Below are 25,366 nucleotides of genomic sequence, written 5' to 3'. Positions count from 1 at the left end.
GTGCCCATCCCTTCTGATTCCAATAGCAACCATCAGTTCCTTCCAGGCCAGACTCTGTAACTTCCTGGTGAGCCTGAGACCAGCAGCAATCTCCTGCAAGAGGCAGGAGGGACACGGACAAATATTTCAGTGGGGGGGCGGGAAAGGGGCAATGCCCCCTCCCCTAAGGCCTGGTCTCTCTTCACCCAGGGATCCATCCCTCTGTCTTTGCCCGCCCGCCTGTCTTCTTGCTTGGCTGCAGCCTGGAGAGGCTTCCAACAGCTAGCTCTGAACTTTTCCTGCTTCTCTCTCCCCCCCCCATCACACATACCCCCGTTGCCATGACAACACTTTAAACTAACACTCTGTTCCCCAGGCTGCCGAGGGGGCTGAGTTCGCAGCAGAAAATTTATCTTTCTGGTTTCTTTCCTCTCCAGACACTCTCTCCCCCCCCCTCTCTCTCTCTCTCCCCCCAACTCCATCCGCCCCCCTGTTCCCTCCCTCCTTCCCTTACTCTCCAGCAAGCGAGGGAGCGAGCAAGTGCTGCTATGGTTGCTCAGGTCCTGACAGCCCACCCCAGAACTGCCACTGGTCTCTCCTCCAAAGGTAAGGGTCTCTCCGGGCAGGAGGGCTCCAAACGGCCCCTTGGCACACTGTGGGGGCACCTGCCAAACTCTGGGCAAAGAGGCGGAAGCGACATGTGTGGGCACTGGAGAAGCAGAGGGTGGAATGGGGCCAACTCAGTCACCGCCAGAAGAAAGTGAGTGGCGTGCAATGGGGAGGAAGGCAAGGTGGGCATGGAAGAGTCAGACGACCCCTGGTCAGCATGTGAACTCCTGAGAGTGGACACAGAGTGTTCTGCACTGGGATGGCAGTTGCAGCTGGGCAGGCAGGCAGGGGGAAGAGTGTGCCTGGCACAAGATGCCTAGGGGGACATGCATGGGGTTAGCAGGAGTGTGCAAAAAGTAGGAAGTACTTTTGCATTAGTGTGCCAGCCGGAAGTGCACTGGAGAAAGTGTGGCAAGGTGAGAGTGAGGGAGACGTGCGCTAGGATGACTCAAGTGTTGTGGCTGCGCAACGAGGGTTGTGCCAACATATGGGTGCAGGGGGTCAGCTCCGTGCCCTAGTGAGAGAATCGGCATGTGGGTGGCAAGGGCTTGTGGGAGGCTGTATGCCTGTGTGAGTTGCGGTATCAATGTGCGATCGCACACTGGCACACCCTCTCCGTGCCCAGTGGACAATCGTCTAAGTACTTCTTCTTCTTCTGTGATCCCTGGTAGCCGAGTAAGATTGTCTTCCATAAACACAGTTTTAACAATGAGCCCATAAGTGACTGTGGAGGCCAATTCTGGATCCATATATCTTTCCACAGTGGGGACATTGGTTTCTGGGCGGGAGAGAAGCCTAAGGAAGATAAAATTATCCTCCTGGGGGATTTTAATGCAAGAGTTGGGTGAGATTTCGTCTCGGTATAGGGGAGTGTTGGAACAGTGCTGGAGGTGGGGACTAATGCCCCCCCTCTCTGGGTCCACATCTGTATGAAAGAGTAGCATGTGTGGGTCACAGGCCTATAGAACAGCAGGTGTGACTCACGCTATACAAGGAGCCTCTCCTGCCCCTGCTGACCTTGGTTTTAGGGCTGTCTAGGGCACGAAGGAAGGACTCAGAATGCCTGTGGCATGCTGGGAAATGTAGTCCGCCACATCTGGCACTGTTGCACTCCTCCTTGTGGCAAGAGAAATTCTTGGGGAAAGGGTGAAACACCGGTGGGAGGCAGGTTGAAGCAGACGGCAGCTGGAGGCCGCTTTGCCTCTCCTCTGGAAAATGCCCTTGTCAGACGTGACCAGCCACCTTGAGCCCTGTTGGCAGGTTGGCACTCATCAGGGCTGATGTGGGAAGTTTTAGAAGAGCTTTGTGGGGTTCGGGGTTGGGCTGGGCTCAGCTGGAAGGCAGGCAGGCAGACAGCGTTGCACAAGGACTGAACAATGGTTCTGTTGACCTTGCACTGTGTGGTGCTTTAATTTTGGCAGGTGTGGCTTGTTTTCGTTCCAGCATCGCCCCTTAGTTAGGTGGAGGATGCCCAGATCCTGATTTGCAAATGAAGTAGACAAATCTAATGTTTGTCACCACCATTATTATCATGTTTACACCCCACTTTTCCTTCAAGGAGCTAAAGGTGGGGAGCATAGTTCTTCCCCTCTCCATTTTGTCTTCACAACAACCTTGTGAGGTAGGTTAGGCAAAGAAAGTGCAACTGGCCCCACAGTCACCCAGTGAGCTTCATGACTCTGTTAGGGTTTCAAGCCCAACCTGCCAGCATCCCACATTCCGGCTGCTATTATAAAAAAAAAAAAACATTTTATTTATATCCCGCCCTCCCCAGCCAAAGCTGAGCTCAGAGCGGCTAACAACAATAAAAGTAACACAGCATTCTAAAATCAATTCATTTTAAAATCAATTCAAAATCAAATAATACCATCCTGGCAAAATACAAATGGGCTGCTCAGCCAGTTTCAGGAAGGGCCTTAGCTGGTTTGCTTTTAAGGGTCATGGTTTAAGAGTACGATAAGCATGCAGTCAAAAGGTCACTTTCTTGTTGCTCCAATAGCAGGTTCTTCCTTCTTTACTGGAAATGCCCCATCCTGGGAATCACAGGAAAACGGCCTCGCATTGGGTGCAGGGCCCGTATGAGAGGAATAGCATAGAGGGGGACGCGCTCTGTAAGAACAGCTTGCACTTGGAGGGGTTGCAGCGGGGGCAGGGAGCTGCTGGCATGCCGGCCAATCTTGGCCACCAGGAAGTCCTATTTCGCCCATGAAGCTATTTTCTCAAAACCATGCCCACCCAGCCCTCAGCTAACCATTGCAGCCTCCGACAGAGTTCTGGGATGGAGGGAGAGTCAGGCAGAGATGCTCACTGCTTACTGCTCACTGCTCATCCTGCACTCATGGCTCCCTGTAGCCTGCTGACACATCATGTGAGAAGCACCCGAATGTCTGTATGCCCCTTGCTACAGTCTGGCATTCTTAGGGGGACATCTCTGAGGGTTTGTCCACATTGTTCCATGCCTAGAAAGCATGGGTCCAAGTGGTTTCCCATTTGCCTCGCAACTTTCCCCAGGAAAAGCAAACTCTCTAGCCTGGAATCAGAGAAAACATCACTCTGTGGAAAACCCAGGACAAATGGAAGTCTGGATGAGCCCCAAGCGTGGGGAAAGTAGTTTGAATGAGTTTTCTTGGTGGTGACCTCAGATGCAAAGTGTGCTCTTCAGTCACTTTCACCACCCTTTGGAGTGTGTGTCATCCAGGTCTACATATCCAGGTCTACATATCCACACAACACAAATGAGGTTGCATCCAAAAAGATCACAGCACCTTTGCTGACTTATTTGGTGATCCCTCATAGCTGAGGAAGATTGTCTTCCACGAACATGGTCTTAACAGTGAGTCCGTAAGTGACTGTGGAGGCCAGATCCGGATCCAAACGTCCTTCCACAGTGGGGACATTGGTTTCTGGGCAGGAGTTGATCACAGTGTGGATTTGCCCAATGTGCCTTCCTCTTAGCACGTTCCTCCCTTGTGTCCTGAGTTCGAGTGTCTTCAAAGCCCATGACACAATTGGTAAAGGCTGTTCTCCAACTGGAGCACTTGCAGGCCAGTGTTTCCCAGTTGTTGGTACTTAAATAATACTAATACTAATGCTAATGCTAATGCTAATGCTAATGCTAATGCTAATGCTAATGCTAATGCTAATGCTAATGCTAATGCTAATACTAATGCTAATACTAATACTAATACTAATACTAATACTAATTATTTATTATTTATTATTTATTATTTATACACTGCCCATCTGGCTGGGTTTCCCCAGCCACTCTGGGTGGCTTCCAACAAAATATTAAAAGTTTCCATAAACACGGCTGCCTTCAGATGTCTTCTAAAAGTCTATACTAAACATTTGTTAGATTTGCCTTGAGACAGTCTTTAAACCTCTTTTGTTGACCACCAGCATTACGCTTTCTATTTTAAAGTTCAGAATAGAGTAGTTGCTTTGGAAGACAATCATCAGGCCTCCGCCCAACATGACCAGTCCAGCAAAGTTGATGTTGAAGAATCATTGCTTCAACACTGGTGATCTTTGCTTCTTCCACTACACTGACATTAGTTGGCCTGTCTTCCCAAGTGATGTATAAAATTTTTTGGAGACACCGTTGAGTTGGAGTTGGAGGTGGTGTTTATAAGTGGTCCACGTTTCACAAGCATACAGTAAGGTTGGTAGTACAATAGCTTTGTAAACAAGCCCTACAGGCCCCTTTGCAAGGGATGGACCAGTGGCTACGTCAATCTTTGTGCAATTGTGGGCAAATGGAGAGGGGCAATGATTTTCCATCTTGGTCTGCTCGAGAGATTTCTGGTGGGTTCTGCTCAGTCACTGTAGGGCAGAGGCCCCTCTGTTGAGACTGTACCGTTCAGAGCTCTGCTTATAAAAAGACCCTTTCCTGCTGGACCCGTCCCTGAACTGGCCCACACACTGCCGACACTTTTTCCTATGTGATCACGGCCATGATACAAATGCATTCTGCCCCCGCGCTCAGAAACCCTGTTCCTCTTGCGGGCAGCTCAAGAGGTCTCATTCTGTCCATGGGTTGTGGTCAGAGAGAAAACAACTGGTGGGTGGACGAACTTAACCAAAAGCCCACTTCTGACTGCGGTTGTATGAAGTGGTGTGGCCTGAGGTGGCTCACGCCAGGGTCACGCTGCCCCCTTCCTGGAGTGTCTCTGCTATGTCACCAACCACATTCTGATGATTCCCAGCTGCATAGTTGCAACCCATGCAGGAGAGGTGTAAACGGGCGCTGCCCGTCACTTCTGAAAGCATCCCCTGGACTTGCCCCGTAATCTTAGCCTGCATCTCTGGTCGCCACGGGAGACACTGTTATCGGAGAAGGAAGGTTCGCGGGGAGGCTCGGGGAGGTCATTAAAGATTGAAAACGTCGCTGTTGTTCATTCCCCCCCTCTGGGTTCGCCACCGGCGGGTCTGCGGTGGCTGTGCAAAGTGCTTGGGGCAGATGCGAGACTGGTAAGAGGCTGGCAGCCCCGTGGGGTGCTGAGTGTGTGACTTTCCACCCATATCCTCTTCCTGTCTCCTGCCCCACCTGTAATTGTAGCCCTTGCTCATGCCCAGCGTCTTCCTCTGGGTGCCCACAGCCCCCCACTTGGGGGAGAGTTTCCTTTGCAAGCTGCCTGGCAAAGGGGACTCTCTGTTCAGTCCTGTTTCCCACCCCCTCCTCGGTCTTCTCTTTCTCGGCTCGTTCCCATCCTGGGGGCGGCTTTCCATAAAAAGCCCAGCAGTGTGCCGCGTGGCTGTTCCAAAGGCAGAGCTGAATAAAGGGAGCATAAATGTTCTGCCCCCTTCCCTGTAAAAGGTAGCAAGCCGCATGGAGATGCCGGTGGGGGCGACCTTCCCTTGCAGCCTTGCCTCGAAGCAAAATTAACTCTTTGGACATGAGGAGGGATGCAGGGAAACACAGAGAAAAAATATTTTAAGGCAAAAGGGGTGGGAGGGGAGAAACATCATTTTTTTCTCTGAAGGGGAAACGCCACCTGCGCCCAGTCTTAAAAAATATGGCAATATTTGCAGTGTTTGCTCGACTATCAGTTGTTATTGTTTTAGTGAAATTGTAGGGCACTCTTGGGAGAAGCAGTTGGTCTAGTCCAGGGGTTGGCAACTTGTGGCCCATGGGCTGGATGTAGCCCACGAAGACTGTTTTACTGGCCCACAAGCTGCCCGCAAACTGAGCTGCCCACTTGGCAAGTCCCCTGCCGAGTGGCACCAGAAATGGCATCTGTGTATGCGCAGACACCAGAAATTGCGCCTGCGCATGTCCAGACACCGAAAATCGCTTCTGTGCAGGTGCAATTTTTGGCATCTGGGCATGCACAGAAGTGATTTTCAGTGCCACGGACATATGCAGAGACGATTTCCAGCATCGCGCTGCGCCAGTCCGGCCCACAGACAATCTCCATGGGAGTGATCCGGCCCATGGCTGGTAAAGCTTGCTGACCCCTGGTGTAGACCCATCCCAGTCTGGGCTCAGGCCTAGTTTGGGGACGGAATCAACTTTGGCTGCCCTAACAGGTGACTTGTAATGGGGGAGAGACAGGAGAAAATGTAACCCAGCTGGTCCCCCTTGATCACATTGAGGCTTTTACCACCATTGGTGCTCTAGCATCCCTCTGGAGCAGATTTGTAGCTTGGGGAGTTGTGAGTGCTGCTTTGCCATGGTTTCTGCTCCTCCCTGCAAGGCTGCTGTCAGACTGGCTTAGGATGACAGTGGTCCAATTCCTTGGCTTCTGGGTTGTGGGCTGCCACAGGTTGCATTCTGTCCCTGGCGCTGTGTGGCATCTATATGATGCCGTTGAGAGCAGTCAAGGCATCTGGATGAAGGGTGGTGGTGGTCACCAATGTGTTGCAGATACCCAGTTTTATTTCTCTACCAAATGTGTCCAGTGAGACTGTGCAGGTCTTGGGCTGATGCTTGGATGCAGGGGCTGAATCGGTATCCTGACAAGATGGAGGTGCTGGGAGTGGATGTGCTCAGGTCTGGGAATTGGGGAGGTTGCCTCCTCTAGATGGGGCTGCCCTGCCTCTGAAGGACCTGGTGCACAGTCTGAGGGTGCTTCTGGAGCCATGAAACTGAAGGGCCTCTGTGGCAGATCTGTGGCAGATCCAGCTGGTTTGCTAGCTCTGTTTCTAGACAAGGAGAGCCATCCTGTGGTCCTGAATGGGGTAACTGTGCCCCTGAAGGACCAGGTGCACAGTCTGGGAGTCATTCTGGATTCACAGCTGTCTATGGAGGTGCAGGTCAATTCTGTGTCCAGGGCAGCTGTCTACCAGCTCCATCTGGTAAGCAGGATGAGACCCTCCCTGCCTGCAGACTGTCTCGCCAGAGTGGTGCATGCTCTAGTTATCTCCTGGTTGGACTACTGCAATGTACTCTGTGTGGGGCTGCCTTTGAAGGTGACCCGGAAACTACAACTAATCCAGAATGTGGCAGCTAGACTGGGGACTGGGAGTGGCTGCTGAGACCACATAACACTGGTCCCGAAAGACCTACATTGGCTCCCAGTACTGAGCATACTGAGCACAATTCAAAGTGTTGCTGCTGACCTTTCAAGACGTAAATGGCATTGGCCCAGTATACCTGAAGGAGCATCTCCATCACCATCGTTCAGCCCAGATCCTGAGGTCCAGCTCTGAGAGCCTTCTGGCAGTTCCCTCCCTGCACGAAGTGAAGTTACAGAGAACCAGGCAGAGGGCCTTCTTGGTGGTGGCTCCCTCCCTGTGGAAGGCCCTCCCATCAGATGTCTAGGAAATAAACAACTATCTGACTTTTAGAAGACATCTGAAGGCAGCCCTGTTTAGGGTTATTTTTAATGTTTAATGTTTTATTGTGTTTTTAATATTCTGTTGGGAACTGCCCAGAGTGGCTGGGGAAACCCAGCCCAATGGGCGGGGTATAAATTATTATTATTATTATTATTATTATTATTATTATTATTATTATTATTATTTTATTTATTATTATATTAATACTGGGTTACTGTAATGCACTCTCTGTGGGACTGCCCTTGAAGATGGCTTGAAAGCTGCACCTAGTGCAGGATACATGGGTCAGGCTTGTCTCCGGGGCTCCCTACCAAGAACATAGGACACCAATTTCAAAAGGACCGAACACTCACTGCTTGCTTGCTACCAAGCCCACTTTCAGGTACTTGCATGGACTTGAAGGCCTATGGAATCTGCTCAGGTTTGGGGTTGGCAGCCCTGGAGCAGGGAAAGACTGGAGGGAGAGAGAAAATGCATCCTTTATCCCTTCTTTATTCTGGGTCTGAAGAGCATCACATGGCCCCTGTTCCAGAGTCCTCGTTTTGTGCCAGGTCCAGCTTGTGCTACTGAGTTCATTGGCAGAGTGCACAAGGAGTGTGGCACTTTGTGGAAGACGAGGCCCTGCTGCCCCGGGAGGCTGGCAATCAGACTGTTCAATATAGGGGGAATTAAAGAGGAAGGTGGAAAGAGGTGGAATTCTGAGCTTTGTGTGTCTCAGGCAGGGATGGGATGGTGGGGTTTTGCTGGAGGCTTTGCAGAAAAAGTGGACATTGTGGAAACCCAGAGAGAGAGAGAGAGAGAGAGAGAGAGAGAGAGAACAGCATGTCTGAGCTGGCAAGACCCTGCCCTCGAGGCGCCAGCCATGGGTGGCTCCCCTCCTCCGGAAGAACGGCTGTTCTCATTCCATTGAAGTGGCGGCTGCAGCTTCCGGCCCGGGATCCTCCACCTTTTTTTAGATGCTCTGGGGGCCTTGAAGAATGTCAGGAAAAGCTGCCGCCAAGCCAGTGCTGGACCCAGGCTGCATTGTTTAAGGGAGGCCAGAAGCTGTATCCAGCCAGGCTGAGCTTCGGCCCAAGGGGTTAGGAGGTTTGTTGTTGAAATCCCACCTGCTCCGCCCTGCCAAGCAGTCTCCTTGACCCAGGACTGGTCCAAGAGGGCACTGGGTTCATGGGCAATCTTCTCCTTGTACACTGCCATGGCCTGGTCTGAGGATTATAGGTTGGCATCCTTCAGGGCAGGGATGGAAGGGATTCTGGGGTAGCAAAATGCATCTAGAAGACTGGGGGAGGCAGCCTCTCATCTTCCCCAATGGCATTTATTGGTTTCAGGGAAATGCAACTAGCAATCAAAGAGGATCATAGAATCCTAGAGTTGGAAGAGACCACAAGGGCCATCGAGTCCAACCCCCTGCCAAGCAGGAAACACCATCAGAGCACTCCTGACATATGGTTGTCAAGCCTCTGCTTAAAGACCTCCAAAGAAGGAGACTCCACCACACTCCTTGGCAGCAAATTCCACTGTCCAACAGCTCTTACTGTCAGGAAGTTCTTCCTAATGTTTAGGTAGAATCTTCTTTCTTGTAGTTTGGATCCATTGCTCCGTGTCTGCTTCTCTGGAGCAGCAGAAAACAACCTTTCTCCCTCCTCTATGTGACATCCTTTTATATATTTGAACATGGCTATCATATCACCCCTTAACCTCCTCTTCTCCAGGCTAAACATGCCCAGCTCCCTTAGCCGTTCCTCATAAGGCATCGTTTCCAGGCCCTTGACCATTTTGGTTGCCCTCCTCTGGACACGTTCCAGTTTGTCAGTGTCCTTCTTGAACTGTGGTGCCCAGAACTGGACACAGTACTCCAGGTGAGGTCTGACCAGAGCAGAATACAGTGGCACTATTACTTCCCTTGATCTAGATGCTATACTCCTATTGATCTTTGCTTTGCATCTTCTGGGGAGCACTGAGAGGGCTTTCCCCCCTTCCTCTTCTGAAACCTGGCGAAAAACTGGCTTTTCATTGTGCCCTCCGTCCTACCCACCGCGAGCGACACATGCACCCATCTCGATTATGGCAGAAGCAACCAGCGAAACCACAATGTTTAACATTTCAGGGGTTGCATTTGCTCAGATAATCTAATTCTCGGCTAAAAGTTGGAACTTTGTTATGCAGGAGTTTGGCATTATTAACGGTTTCGGGCTGAGAAATAGGCATATATGCTCTTCTTTATTATTCCGTTATGTTTGTCACTTGTGTAAATTAGACAGCTCCTGCTTAGCTTGCTGAAAAAAGCAACTAATTAAGAAACTTGGCTAAACCTGAATTGACAGGTAGTTCAGGCCCAGAGTCTTGCAAAATCTGTAAACCGGGACAGAATTATGTTGGCGCATCGTGAGGGAGCCAAGGGCAGAGCGGAGATCTTTCTCTCTCTCCCTTGCTGCTTTCTCTTTCCCTCTGTGTAACAACTGCTTTCTCTTACGTGAGCATTTGTTCTCCAACGTGATGCATTTCAGTTTGAATTTACTCGGTGGCTGGCTGAGTGTCATACATTAAAGGGAGGAGGAGAAGGAGGAGGCGGGAGAGGAAGTGGAGCTTAAGGGAAGAGGGGCTTTTGTGTCTCTGTGGAGGCCGAGGGTCTGTGAGAGACAGAGAAGCAGGACTGTTCTCCTTTCAAGGTCTGGATATCACCCATAATGGAAGTGCCCATCAGCATTAAACAGCCTGGCATCAGATGCCAGGGTAGGATTGGGGTTTAGTTGGTGTTCTGGGTCCGAGGGTAACCCATGAAATGTGGTCCAGGACTGGTCCAGAATCTGAAGGTTCCGCTGGGAGTCAGTCCGTCAGGGCCAAGGCAGGACACGAGGCAGGTAACCAGGCAAGGACAAGTACAGGATCTCAGGCAGGATCTAGCATACAGCAATGTTGCTCCCGCAACCTGGGGCAGGGTTCAACAGCCTTGGTTAAGAGCAGTAGACTCATAATCTGGGGAACTGGGTTCGTGTCTCTGCTGCTCCACATGCAGCTGCTGGGTGACCTTGGGCTAGTCACACTTCTCTGAAGTCTCTCAGCCCCACTCACCTCACAGAGTGTTTGTTGTGGGGAAGGAGGAGAAAGGAGAATGTTAGCCACTTTGAGATTCCTGAAGGGGAGTGATAAAGTGGGATATCAAATCCAAACTCTTCTTCTTTTATCTTTGTTGGGGTAGTGGCCGGTCCTGATCCCCCGGCGACTCACCTCCCTGTCTCGCCCAAAGGCGAGCGCTCCTCCAGCGAGTACTTGGGTCTCTCCTTCTCTCAGACCTCAGTCTCTGCAGCTTGGGAGACGTCGGTGGGTTACTAGACCCAGGGGCTGCCTCAGCCTCCCCTGACCCAACCGGTAGTGGAGCAGCTGTAAGTGATGGCCCAGCTGGAGGCAATGAGGTCATCCCCACATCTGGAGCCAGGGCAGGCTCAGGCCCCTGACTCAGCCCAGCTGGTGTTTGTTGCAGGAGAACCTGTGCAGACTGGGACTCTTCAGGATCAGGCCCCAGACTTGGTTCAGATGATGCCTGAGGCAAAGCATCTGGTGCTGACTGAGTCTCCTCTGGTTCCGAGTCTGAGCCCAAGTCCCAGGCCCTCACAGTTGGAGCCAGAGCCCACCAGGGGTTCTGTAAGCTCAGACCTGCAACTTGTTTGCATGCCAAGGCTCCGCCCAGGTACATGGAGGGTTAATTATGAACAATGGCAGTGCTTCTGAGCATGTGCCAATGGCCATTCCCTCCCTCCAGGATAGCCGGGGCCCACCTTCAGGTCACTGGGATTAGCCGGCACGGCTTTCAGATTGGAATTCCAGGCAGCTTCCAGCCCTGGCAAGATTCTTTTGCAGAAATCACCCCTTCTTGGGAACTCTAGACGTAGCCTTACAAGCATAGTCTCAGTCCTCCTCATAAAGGCTCCTCTTCCAGGCACCAGAGAACAAAATATTGAATAAAACCCATTCATCCTTTCTTCTCCTGGGGCTTCCACGAGAAACCATGGATGATTCCGATAGTAACTTCCACAAAACATTTTCATAGGGACACCCTGCCCATCCTGATTTTTATTTTTTAAATCGGCTGGGGTTTCCCAGAGTTATTGGCAGATGCAGAACAATTTAATTAAAGCATATCTAGACTGCAGCTCAAAGAATCTCAGCAAATCTTGGCAAAGGATATTCATTTAGGAAGTGGTAGGAAGCCGCGATTTGGACTATGCATCACTGTCAAACCTGTCACAAGCTCAGTGAGGTGTGTTAAGGTCCCCTGAAAAGAAAATAGCCAAGGATCCCGCCATATTGAAAGATGGCTTTCGGGGATATTAAAACATGCTGGCTTGAAAGGCCTCGAAAGGTGGAGATCCTGGCTACAGAACAGACCAGCGCTGGTAGCTTTTCCCTGCTGGTTCTTCTTGCTCAGACACCATCTTCCAGATTTGTTCCATGATCAGGCCTTTCTGTGCAGGAGCCAACTTCATCCTGCAAAACCTTTGCCTCTTTGCCTTGAAAAAGCGCTTGAGTAGCCTGGGAAAAGCTCTAAATGGGAACAAACTTTTATGCTCCAAACCACTCTGAGGTCTTTGGATGAAGAGCGGCATACAAATTCAATAAATAAATATGCAATAAATAAATAAATGGCAACCCGCAGAAAGCTTGATTGCTGTTTGCTCCAATTGAGCACTAAAGAGCAATTTCCCTGGGGGAAAGCAGTGGGACAAGACCTCTGGGTACAGCATATAAATTCAATAAACAAAATAAATAAATGAGTCTTTGCATACGTTGAATTGCACCTGCCATTTTAATGCCCGTTGATGCAGTTTGGAGAGGTCCTTTTAGAACTCCTCACAACCCCTTCCTGTCTTTACGATCGTCCCTTGAGACCCTCCTTCTCTGTGACGGCAGAGAAATCTCTTGTTCCCTGAGAGCCTTTTAGAGGTTTCACTGCCGGCTTCTGCCTTTAGTGCCTCTCTCTCTTCCTTTCTGCTTCATCATCTCTCTAAATCTGTGTTCGCTTGGCTCTTATTTTACTGTCTTGTTTCATGTAAAGCACCCAGAAAACCAGCCGCTACATGAAGAGGTGGTGGCTGTTGTAAATAGGCTGCTGTTCTTGTGCTGGAGACATAGCAAGAGGTAAACCGGGTCCATTTTGCTTCTGAAGACCCTGCAGGGAAGGAGATCTGTTTCTCCAGTAAGGGCTGCTTCCTGACAGCCTGGGAAATGGACTAGAGCAGCCTTCCCCAACCTGGTGCCCTCCAGATGTTTTGGACTTCAGCTGTTATCACCTCCAGCTGGCACAGTCATGCTTCCATCAACCTCAGGCAGTATCTGGAGGGCATAAGGATGGGAAAGGCTGGGTTGGAAGAAAGGTGGGTGAGCAGGATCGTGCCTTCTACACATCTCCCCAACTTGTCCAGGGCCTGTGGTGGAATCACTGAGATAAAGGGCTTACCCTCACTTGCTCTCGTTCTGCTGCTTTCCCCTGGGGAAAACTGCTCTTTAGCGCTCAATTGGAGCAAACAGCAATTTGGGTTTTCCGAATTTTGCCATTTGTTCCTATTGGGAGCTAAAGAGCGGGTTTTCCCTGGGGAAGTTGCTGGGCCAGGGGAAAATTGCTCAGATCCATTCCTAGAAAGCACGGGTCAAGCAGATAACCCCTCAGACCCGTCCTTTCTAGGCACAGGTCAAGCGGAAGTGTGGACAAGTCGAGAGTTACAATAAGGGCTGCCCAAAAGGAATTTGGGGAGCACATTGCTAAAACAATGAAGACCAACAACAAAAATGCAAAGAAAGAGCTGTGTTGGGTTGTGATGAGAATGAACCAGATCGGTGGGGTATAAACAATAAAGTTATTAATGATTATTACTTGTTCTGAAGTGATCTGCTATGCAGAGCTAAGCTAGGGGATTGGCTCCCACAAGAAATGCTGATGGCCACCAACTTTTGGGCAGCTTTAAAAGAGGATTAGACAAATTAACGGGGTGGAATAAAGCTCTCAGCAGCTACTGGCTGTGCTGGCTATTCTGCCTTTTCTGTCAGAGGCTGCATGCGCCAAGATCGCCAGCTTCTGGGCATTGCACATGGTTCGAGTGCGGCTGCGCTCAGGTGCTGCCCAGTGGGGCATCTCGTTGGTCACTGTGGGAAGAGCATGCTGGATTTGATGGGCCCTGCTGTGGCCTGATCCAAATGTAGGGCTCTTCTGCTCTTCTTGTGTATTGAGTCCAAAGAATGCCGCAGGGCAACGAAGCTGTGTGCTACTTAAATTTTAATTGTGGTGATGAAGGAAGGGAAGATGAAAGCGAAGATGCCTCTGGCTGTGTGAGAACCCACAGCGGCAGGCACTGCAGCTGGCAGAATGCAGGGAGCTCGCAGGGGGCATGTAAGAGCAGCAACGGCTGTCACAGGTGCTCCTGAGAGGTGGCCGTCGCCAGCAGGAGAACCCAAAGGTTCTGGATACTAGCAATAGAAACTCATTTGGGTTGCAGCTCCCACTAGTTCCTAGCACTCAGGAGCCTCTTCTCCTGGCCATGTTTCCATGATTCTGCCGTGCCAGCAGGACAAAGCTAATGCAAACGGACCTGTGTGGTGTAGTGGTTAAGAGCAGTGGACTCGTAATCTGGGGAACCGGGTTCGCATCTCCGCTCCTCTACATGCAGCTGCTGGGTGACCTTGGGCCAGTCACACTTCTTTGAAGTCTCTCAGCCCCACTCACCTCACAGAGTGTTTGTTGTGGGGGAGGAAGGGAAAGGAGAATGTTAGCCGCTTTGAGACTCCTGAAGGGGAGTGAAAGGCGGGATATCAAATCCAAACTACTACTACTACTACTACTACTCTTCTTCTTCTTCTTCTTCTTCTTCTTCTTCTTCTTCTTCTTCTTCTTCTTCTTCTTCTTCTTCTTTCCTTAGGATTGTCGAATGGGGAAGCAGAACACCCTCTTCAGTGGGGGGCTTGCAGGGTGGTGTCACAAGCTGACAGCGTCCGTTTCTTTATTTGCTTATTCGTGTACTGCATTTATATCCCACCTTGCCTCCAATAATAATAATAATAATAATAAATTGTTTATATCCCACCCTCCCCAGCCAAAGATGGGCTCAGAGCAGCTAACAACAGTAAAAATAACACAGTTTACATAAAATCACAATCAATTCATTCTAAAATCAATTCAAAATCAAATTAATGGCAACCATTGGGCTAGAGTTCTGTGAGGATTACCAAAGGAGGGGGTCTGACTCTGCCCTGACCAAAGGCCTGGTGGAACAGCTCTGTCTTGCAGGCTCTGTGGAAAGATGTCAGGTCCCGCAGGGCCCTAGTCTCTTGTGACAGAGCGTTCCACCAGATCGGGGCCACGGCCGAAAAGGCCCTGGCTCTGGTTGAGGCCAGCCTAACCTCCCTGTGGCCCGGGACCTCCAAGATGTTTTTCTTTGACGACTGTAAGGTCCTCCGTGGGACATACCAGGAGAGGCGGTCCTGTAGGTACAAGGGTCCTAGGCCGTATAGGGCTTTAAAGGTTAAAACGAGCACCTTGAACCTGATCCTGTACTCCACCGGGAGCCAGTGCAGCTGGTATAGCACCGGGTGAATGTGTAAGGAGTCTCGCCGTGGCCGTCTGCACCTGCTGGAGTTTCTGGATCAGTCTTAAGGGCAGCCCCATGTAGAGTGAGTTACAATAATCAAGCCTGGAGGTGACCGTCGCATGAATCACAGTGGCTAGGTCAGGTCCAAGGAGCGCAAGGTGGCGTACAGAGTTCTCCTCCTCCCCGTTTTGTCCTCCGAATAACCCTGCAAGGTAGGTTAGGCTGAGAGGAAGTGACTGACTCCATTCATGGCCAAGTGGGGATTCAAACCCTGCTCTCCCAGGTCCTAGGCCAACATTGGAACCACACTGGCTCTGAGGGCATCTTGGACAATTCACAAAATTCAGCGAAATCGTCATCTTATCTGGCCATATGAAGCTGCCAGTTGTGCCGAGTGCGAATGCTGCCCCATCTTGTTCAACACTGTCTGCTTTGACCAGTAGCAGCCCCAAGATTTGGGTCTTATTTTAGCGAGTTTAGCGAGAGCATAGCCACTTACCCCAACCTGGTGCCCTACATGGTCGGCCCATGAGTCTGGCTGGGGCTGATGTGAATTACAGTCCAGAGAGCACCTGAAGGGCTCCAGTTTGGGGAAAAGACATGCCATCCCATGCCCTCTGTTCCCTTTCAATAAATGCACACCTAGCTAGAGCCTAGTGTACCTCTGGGAAGGTTTAAAATGCACCCAGAACTGTCATCACATGCTGGATGTTTTCCTTCGTATTGCAACACCAGCTCATCTGCATAATTTATACTCCTCCGAAGAGATTTAATCTATCGGTTCCAATAATAAACTCGTAAATCTCCCTCCCAGTTAGGAGGAGCCGGGTAACGACAAGATGCATATGCAATAAGCATTTAATTTATTACCCGCACGGACCCCTGGGTGGATTAATGCCTTGGACGCTGGATCTTTAGGTTTCATCTAAGCCAAGGGGACAGAGAGAGTAATTTGCCTATTTGTCTCCAAAGCCATTATGTGGTCTGGAGGACTTGATGCGCTGTCAGGTGCGCACATGAGAGAGTCGGGGAGTGTGGGCTCAGGGTCTAGCGCTGTCCTTGAGGTGTGAGTCCTATTTGCCTGGAGTGAGCGGGTAGAATAACTCCATTCCACCGGATGGGTGGAGGAAATATTGGGCCGAGAAGCATTTTGGCATAGATGCTTCCCCCAGGGCCCCCTCTTTCTGTGCCTCAACCAGACACGGGAGCCCTGATTTTCCACCCAACCATCTCCCCACCCCCACCCTATTCATTCATGATTTATTTGACACACTTCTTACAAGGCTCATGGGGCAGATTCAAGGCCAGTTTTTAAAAAGGACAGGTCGTGCCTTCTGCCAAAAAGACACGGCACAAAAGGAGAAAGGCATAGGTAGGGAAGAGGAAAAAAGCAAACTCGGGTACCAGGGCCTGGAGTTCTTACAATGAGCAGCTAGGATAGAAAGGGTTCAGGATGCTGCTTGGTGACAGAGGAGGGAGCGCAGGAAGGTTTTCCCTCTGTAAAACCAACAGAACAGATATGTTTCACATCCCTCTGTCTGTCTCTGCTGCAGCCTTCATTGCTGCACCTTTCAGAGGTCACTCACCCAGGACATGTGGGCAGGGGCATAGCATGAGGGTGCCAGGGGGACCGTGGCCCCAGGTGCACAAATATTTAGGGGCCTGAACCAGGCACCCCCATGCAGGTTCCCCCAGCTCATCCTGGGGCCCAGTGCTCCTCTCCACATGCCAAGGGCTGTTGTCAGCCAGCCAGGATCCCCTCTGGGCAGGCAGACAGGCAGTTCAGCAGTGCTTATTCAGCACATCCTGTACCTGTGTAATGATGGCTGCAAGCCAGGGAGCTGAGTGCAGGTGTATATCTCTCCCACCTGGCTAGGATCGAGCCCACAGCGTCGTGGTAGCAAGACACCATTTGGCGATAAAAAGGTAAAGGGACCCCTGACCATTAGGTCCAGTTGTGGCCGACTCTAGGGTTGTGGCGCTCATCTCGCTTTATTGGCCGAGGGAGCCGGCATACAGCTTCCGGGTCATATAGCCGGCATGACTAAGCTGCTTCTGGCGAACCAGAGCAGTGCATGGAAACGCCATTTACCTTCCCCCCCACAGCGGTACCTATTTATCTACTTGCACTTTGACATGCTTTCGAACTGCTAGGTTGGCAGGAGCAGGGACCGAGCAACGAGAGCTCACCCCGTCGTGGGGATTTGAACCACCGACCTTCTGATCGGCAAGTTCTAGGCTCTGTGGTTACAGATGCTTAAAAAAGGATGTCCTCAGAATACGGGTATGCATTTTGTGTGGTAAAGGGAAATGCGTGTTTTGAAAAGCGTACTTCCGGTGCTTATCTCGTGAGGCAAGCCTCTGCCACCCGACAGGGCAGAGGGTGCTTGCGTGTGTTTTTTGGCTGGCTCCATGCTATCTGAAAGACTCCTTCGTCTCTTCATGTCTCCAGCCTGCAGCCAGAGGGCACCTCCAGACTCCTGTTTCCCACGTTCATGAATACAGGGTAGGGGGTGCAGTAGGAGAGTTCCCCCCCCCCACCCTAGATGCTGGGGATGGCAGACAGCCTGGGCTCGGAGACCCTACCTGTTGCTATGGCAACCGTGCTGCAGGAAGCTCCTGCCTGCCTAAGGGCCCCGCTCTGGTGCTGCTGCTCGATGGAGCGCCCGTTCCCCGCCTTCTGCGCCGTAGGAAGTTGGGCCTTGTGTCTGATGAGTTCTCTGAGGAGGCCTGCCAGAGGTAACCTCAGTGGAAGACCCCCAAAACAGCTCCCGGGGGAGGGGTGTCCACTGTGTCACCCAGGCAGCTTGGAACAAGAGGCTTGACACCCCAAGAATGGGGCAGCGGATGTTGTTTCCTCTTTACCTTGCCCACCAGGCACATAATGATGATTTTCCTCCTGGGATCCTGGCTGTTTTTGGCCAGAAGTGACAAGAGAAGCCATAACAGCTTGAGGGCTCATTTCCTAGAATGGCAGAGTTCAGAGGGACCTCGAGGACCATCTTGTCCCTTCAAATATACTCAGAGTCGAGAGTGGATTCCGTGCTCTTTATTCAGTGGTGAGGAGGAATGGAAGTTCCCCCAGAATGTCTGCTTTATATACATTATTTACACAATGGGCCCCACGTGATTGGCTAATTCCGGGATTCTCCTGTAGCCCAATCAGGTTGCAGATTCACTTCCACCTGAAGCTGGATTGGGTGGCTCCTGCGGACCAATCAGACTGCTGCATTCTGGGTCCTATTGTTGTAGGACTAATCAGACTGCTGCATTCTGGATCCTATTGTTCTAGGACCAATCAGACTGCTGCATTTTGGATCCTATTCAACTCAGTACATAACATCCCTGAACTGCAGGAGTCTTCTGCCCAGCCTGGAGCTCAAACCCACAACCCTTACATTAAGAGTCTCATATCCTACTGACTGAACTATCCCAGGTCAAAAGGGGGGCTTGAGCATGGCAAGGGCATGGAGCATGGATGAAGGCCAACGCTCTTTCTCCCTTTCCTCCAGGAATGTAGGAAGCTGACTTGGGGCTCATCCCCACTTTCGTTGGTGCCATGATTTCTTGGCACACGTCCAGCTTCGGATGTGTCTCCCATTGCTTCGAAATGCAAATCCCATTTATTCCTCCCGTTCCTGATCCAGGAAGGGACTTAGGTGTGGAGAATGTGCTCATGTGTGGAGACCTCCTGAGTCGGGGGAAACCTGGAATCAAAAGTGGCCCGTTTGTACCTGCCCTGGTGGAAAAATCTTGTTAATTAATTAGTGATTTAAAAAAATAAAGAATCATTTGGGAAGATTATTACAGCCATTTTAAATCGCAGTTACGCTAGGGTCTCAGGAAGGAAGGTAAGTGTCTTGCGGCACCTTAATGACTATACCATTTATTGTAGTCTATGTTGTTTGTTACACTCCAGTGCTTTCCCTTTTATTCTCCTGTCTTCTTTCATACCTGAGTAGTGGCGACTCCATACTCCACCCCCACTGAAAATACTTTCACAGCGCTGACCTGTCCAGTGGACTAGCTGAGTGATATTTTGGCTCTTGGGGGGCTTGTTGTTTAGTTGTTTAGTTGTGTCCGACTCTTTGTGACCCCCTGGACCAGAGCACGCCAGGCACTCCTGTCTTCCACTGCCTCCCGCAGTTTGGTCAGACTCAAGTTTGTAGCTTCAATAACACTATCCAACCATCTCGTCCTCTGTCGTCCCCTTCTCCTTGGGCCCTCCATCTTTCCCAGCATCAGGGTCTTTTCCAGGGAGTCTTCTCTTCTCATGAGGTGGCCAAAGTCTTGGAGCCTCAGCTTCAGGATCTGTCCTTCCAGTGAGCACTCAGGGCTGATTTCCTTAAGAAGGGATAGGTTTGATCTTCTTTCAGTCCATGGGACTCTCAAGAGTCTCCTCCAGCACCAGAATTCAAAAGCATCAATTCTTCGGCAATCAGCCTTCTTTATGGTCCAGCTCTCTCACTTCCATACATCACTACTGGGAAAACCAGAGCTTTAACTTGCCTTTGCTGGCAAGGTGATGTCTCTGCTTTCTAAGGGGGCTACTATGCCTTTCATTAGAAGCTCCTTGATTTTGGCTCCTTCCTCTCATTACTACCTGTTCAGCATAGCCAGGGCATTCATAGTAAACTGATGCTCAACTTTCCTTTAATTAGTCATTTCCTGTTAACCCACTGACTGAGAAGGGAGGGGGGAAGCTTTAATTACTACTTTCCCTCACATTGCACTGAGATGTAGTGTTGCTGAGGCAACTGGGCCCAGACTCCCTCGCATCCCAATGTGCATCTGATGAAAATAATGTAGTGCAGACATCCACATGCAAAGGTGCATCATCGTGGTGGGGGGGGGGGCTGGTTGCCATGACAATGGAGGCAAGTCCCTTCTCCCTTGCCTCTGCCCTAGAAGCAGTTTAGGGGAGCGGTGGCTGCCAACATTTCCCCAAAATGTGCAAAGGATCAGGCATCTCTCGGGAATTACTGGGTGTGGACCCCCCCCCCCTTTCCACTTTGGCAACTTTCTCAGCAAAAACTGAGCACAGCCTCCTTTTTATCTGTAATAATCACAGGTGGGAAGGCATCAATGCGCAGTCCGAGAAAACAGGGTGTGTCCCAGTGCACTGATGATTTTGGGTGGGTGTGCCAACTGAGTCAGGGCCCAGGAAAGGATGTGAGAACCTTGTGGCAAGTGAAAGGTAAAAAGGTTTTTATCCAAATGCGATTTTGGTTTTAAACGCAGTGTAAGGTAGTCTCTGTGGGAGTATAAAGGTAAAGGGACCCCTGACCATTAGGTCCAGTCGTGGCCGACTCTGGGGTTGGGGTGCTCATCTTGCTTTATTGGCCAAGGGAGCCAGCGTACAGCTTCCGGGTCATGTGGCCAGCAGGACTAAGCCGCTTCTGGCGAACCAGAGCAGCGCACGGAAATGCTGTTTACCTTCCCGCCGGAGAGGTACCTATTTATCTACTTGCACTTTGACGTGCTTTCGAACTGCTAGGTTGGCAGGAGCAGGGACCGAGCAACGAGAGCTCACCCCGTCGTGGCGATTCAAACCACCGACCTTCTGATCGGCAAGTCCTAGGCTCTGTGGTTACAGATGCTTAAAAAAGGATGTCCTCAGAATACGGGTATGCATTTTGTGTGGTAAAGGGAAATGCATGTTTTGAAAAGCGTACTTCCGGTGCTTATCTCGTGAGGCAAGTCTCTGCCACCCGACAGGGCAGAGGGTGCTTGCGTGTGTTTTTTTGCTGGCTCCATGCTATCCGAAAGACTCCTTCGTCTCTTCATGTCTCCAGCCTGCAGCCAGAGGGCAGCCCACCACATGGTCTGAGGAACGGTGGGCCCAGCCCCCTGAGGAAAAAGGTTGCTGACTCCTGCATTAGAGTGACCGCTTGCGCATTGCCCAAGACAAAATAGGAAGAAGGACGAAAGGGGGGCACACATTTGCATACAATTTGCATATGTGAATGTGTTGAAATAGATCCTGGGAAAGGGAGGAACTCAGGGGCGGAGCTTCTGCTTTGTGTAAGAGGTTGCCGGTTCGATTCCTGGCATTTTCTTGGCTCCTACTGATTAATTAATCCAGCAGACTTTTGATTGAGTTCTGATTTTATAGTTTTAGCTCGTTTTTACTCTCTTGTACAGTATTTCGAGATGACTGTGATTAAGCAGGATCATTGAAAGAAATAAATACGTTTCCAGGCAGGGCTAGGAAAGACCCCATCTGGAGCCCTGGAGAGCTGCTGTCAGTAGTCAATAATGCAATTTTATTTTTTATTTTTAAAGAAAGAATTGCTTTAGTCTAAATAGAATTGTGACACCTCTCATTGTGCTGGGGAAGACTGTGACCAGGTGCTTGCTGAGCCTGTTGCCTGGTCAATGGGCAATTCCAAGGGCCTCCTGCTCACCTGTCTTGGGGGTCTTGGTCTTCCCACTGGGCTAGAGAGCCCTTCAGATAAAAGACACGCCCAAAGAGGTCATTGCCAGCCCTTCAAATGGAGGACTGTACAGCGGGACATGTCGGCCCTCTTGGTTTCATACCCCTCCATGCACAGCCTGAGTGCTTTATAAGTGGCCATTTTGGGAGAGATTCTGGCTGCAACTCTTGGGCTCTACTGTTCCCCCTCTGGACCACTGTCTCTCTTGTGCCCAGAACGTGGTCATCTCCATGTGGGAAGGAAGCACCATCCCAGGGGAGGGCTGTGTTTCTCGCTTGGCAGGTTGATGCTCCAACAGCTCAGCTTCTTCCTAGGGCAGATGCAAACTGAGCTTTGCATTGTGGGAAGGTTGCTGGTTCCCCCAGGGCTGGCATTGCCTTTGGTTTCTTTCGAAATGTCTTGGCTTTCTGAGAAGCTGTCTTTTCAGTTAAAAGCGGCCGACGGGGGTGAGGACAAGCAGTGAGATGGAGCAAGCTTGTTTGCTGTTGCTCTGGAGAGGAGGACCCGAACCCGTGGTTGCAAATGACAAGAAGGGAAATTCGAACACAACCTTAGCAAGAACTTTCTGACAGTAATAGCTGTTTGACAGTGGAACGGTCTCCCTCAGGAGGTTGTGAACTCTCCTTCCTTGGAGGTTTTTAAGCAGAGGTGCAATGGCCATCTGTCACGGATGCTTTCATTGAGGTTCCTGCATGGCAGGGGGCTGGACCTAGATGATCCTTGGGGGACCTGCCAACTCAACAATTCTACGATTCTGTGAGAAGAGTTGGGTGTGGTCTCCAGGGCAGCTTTCAAATGTATCCAGTAAATGTGGTGGAGCACCTTCATGCCACCTTCTGAATCTGGGCTTCTATAAGCATGGAGATGATTGCTACTGACTTGCCAGCTCTCTTCTAATTCTTCAACATCAACTTTGTTGGACTGCTCGTGTTTTGCGAATGCCTGATGATTGTCTTCCAAAGCAACTCCTCTATTCCGAACTTAAAAATGGAAAGCGTCATGCTGGTGGTCAACAAAAGAGGTTTAAGGACTCTCTCAAGGCATATCTAAAAAAATGTAGCATAAACACTGACAACTGGGAAACACTGGCCTGCGAGCGCTCCAGTTGGAGAACAGCCTTTACCAAAGGTGTCCCGGGCTTTGAAGACACTCAAATTCAGGACAAAAGGGACAAATGTGCTAAGAGGAAGTCACGCTTGGCAAACCCTCACCGGGATCAACTCCCACCCGGAAACCTCTGTCCCCACTGTGGAAGGACGTGTGGATCCAGAATTGGCCTCCACAGTCACTTAGGGATTCATTGTTCAAACTGTGTTTATGGAAGACAATCTTATTCAGCTACGAGGGATCGCCAAAGAGGAGAAGAGAAAGAGGCTCCTTGTGTTGCTTTGAACACTGTTGTTGAAATGGAACTGCCCCATTTCAGCAAGGGCTTCCCCCGTCGCCTCTTGCCCCCTTTCCCTTGGCTGCCACCCTCTTGCCCTCCCGTATGGCATCCTCTTGTCTAATCTTCCCTCTTGTGCTGTTGCTGCCACCGCCAAGACTCGTTTTGCAGCCCAAGTGCTGCTTGCAGAAATTCCAAGTCATGCATTTTTAATTTCCTACAAGACAGCCGCCATCTTGCCCGCTTTGCAAGGAGAGGGAGGGGGCAGGACATGGCTGGTGTGTGTGTGTTTGCACGCTTCTAGTTTGGATCTGCGGCACAGAGAAGCGGCAGAGGCCTTCTCAAAGCTCAGTCTCCCCCTTGCTGACTACAGCCCTGGGGAAACTCTAATCTCATCCAGGCTCTAACAGATCTCCCCCATGGATGCAGCAGGGAGTGTGCTGGACCGCAGCATGATGCTTGCAGGTTCCCACGGTGCAGAGGTGCTGGGAGAGGAGCAAGTGTCAGGAGAATGGTGGCTTCCCCACTCCCTCCACCTCCTGTGGATTTTCTGTTTGTTTCAGTCAACCTGGAACTGTGTTTGATGTGCTGAGCAGCAGGTAACAAAGGAAAGAAGAGTGCATCTGAGCATGCACAGGGTACACATCCACACACTCTGACTGCTGTGCAGGGAGTCCCAAGATTGGCTCTTCTTTAGGGCTGGGGGCTCTGTTAAGTTTAGCAACAGCAGAGGACCAGGAATCAGCAGGTGGAGCTTTTCCTGGCATGGAGGGGCCTGCAACAGGTCGTGCATCAGCTGTTGATTGACACCTGCCTGTCTTGCATCTGCTTAACACACTGAACCTCTGCTCCCTAGGAAAGGGGGCAACCCTTAATTAACTGGCTGCTGGGGCGGGGAACAGGTGGGTGAGGCTGATGGGAGTCATAGTCAAAAACACCCGGAGGGCACCAGAATGAAGAAGGCTGGTCTCCACTACCCATCTGTACATCTTAAATTAGGCTACCGTATCTCTCCATTCTGCAATACTTCCATTATGCAAAGAGCTTTCCAGTCTGGGGTGCATTTATGCTCACAGCGATTGAATCCATCAGCGAAGGTGCTTCTCGGGTGAAGATTCCTCTTTGCTCCCCATCCCAGTCACTGAATCTGAGCCACTAGTTGCTCAGAAAAAGCACGCGGCCCGTGCAATAACAATGTACACTCTGTGCCAAAACAGACATTGTGCTCTGGTGCTACAGACCATCTGCGGCTCATATCCACACGCCTCCCCTCCCACTAAGTATGCGTGTTCCCAAGGATATGAGGGAAGTGGACACTTTGGCATGGGCAGGGAGGGAGAAGAAGACCCTTGGGTCCTTGGCATCCCTTCTCTACTAGGATTGACTCAGCCAAGGTCCGGTTTACACAACTGAATTAGTCCCTTGAGAATGTGGACTCAGAGGTTCAGTGCAGATTGCAGTAGCGTAAGACGGCGTGCCTGGTGCCAGTGTATCCGGCTAGGCAGCTGTGGGCAGCCTTTGGCCTCAAAGATGTTGCTGGACTACCCACCGGCCCTTGGCCATGCTTGCTGGAGCTGGTGGGGCTTCTTCAGCAGCGTTTGGGGCGCCAAAGCTTCCCCACCCCTGGACTAGATGATCTGGAGGGTCTCTCTGCTAGCTCTTTGTCGATTTTTAGGTCCTCTGAATAGGGACCAGGTCCTGGTTGGGCATCCTGAGCGGCACCCAGCATGCAACTGGTACCAGAAGGAAAGCACAATGCCTGCATAGCCTTTGAGGATCCTCTGTAGCTCAGTGGTAGAGAGTCTGCCTTTCAAGCTGAAGGCCTCAGGTTCAATCCCCGGCATCTCCAGTAGGGATGGGAGAGACTCCTGCCTGAAATCCTGGAGAGCTTCTACCAGTCTGTGTAGACAATGCTGACGTAGAAAGCCAAAAGGGTCTGACTCAATATAAGGAAGCTTCCTAGGTTCCTTCTGTGCACACTTAACTTTTGGGCATCTCTTTCAAGCCAGAGGTGTGAGATTTAATGTTCCATATCTGAACGTTTTGGGTTTCTTTGCTCTGAGCGTTCCCCATAAAAACCTGCACTTTAAAGCTGAATTGGAGCAAACGTCAATTCAGGTGTTCCGTGGATTTCTGTTTGCTCCGATTGAGTTTAAAGAGCAGGTTTTTGTGGGAAAGCCCCAGAGCAAAAAAAAGAAAGGGGGGGTCATTGGACACAGAGCTTTAACGTGTAGACCGGGGGTGTGCAACAGGTCGATCGGGATTGACTAGTTGATCCCTGGGAGGCTCTGGTCGATCCTGGTCGATCACGGGCTCCTTTTCATTTGTGATGGAAAAAGAGCATCTGGCCTCGCTCCGGCCTCTATTTTTGCATGATTGCTGGAACGGAAGACGGCGTTTCCGTTGTGAGGCAGATTGTTTCCCTAGCGATCTTTTGGTGAGCGGCTTTTGACATTTTCCTCTGCATCACTGGACCTTTCTCGTTAAAAAAAAAGCTCAGCCCTACCCGCCTCCCCAAACGGGATTTCCCTCCCTAAAAAAAGGTCAACAAACCCCCCCCCCCAAAAGGGGTAGAACACTGCCAGTTTTTTTTATTCTGT

General features: G+C 50.7%; 1 protein-coding gene across 6 annotated transcripts in view; it reads left to right on the top strand.

Moving 5' to 3' along the window:
• The first annotated feature begins 463 nt into the window (after nucleotides 1-463).
• The window catches only part of SHANK3 (SH3 and multiple ankyrin repeat domains 3), a 410,336-nt gene continuing 385,433 nt past the window's right edge, over nucleotides 464-25,366 (top strand). For all 6 annotated transcript variants that reach the window (XR_014555552.1, XR_014555553.1, XM_083699824.1 and 3 more), the window contains exon 1: nucleotides 464-585. The gene's annotated coding sequence lies outside the window, so the exon portion shown is untranslated. The remainder of the gene's footprint in view (nucleotides 586-25,366) is intronic.

The sequence above is a fragment of the Podarcis gaigeae genome (assembly GCF_964106915.1).
Source record: "Podarcis gaigeae genome assembly, chromosome: 10".
In the NCBI taxonomy this organism is placed as follows: Eukaryota; Metazoa; Chordata; class Lepidosauria; order Squamata; family Lacertidae; genus Podarcis; species Podarcis gaigeae.
This window is presented reverse-complemented; position numbering and strand designations above follow the sequence as displayed.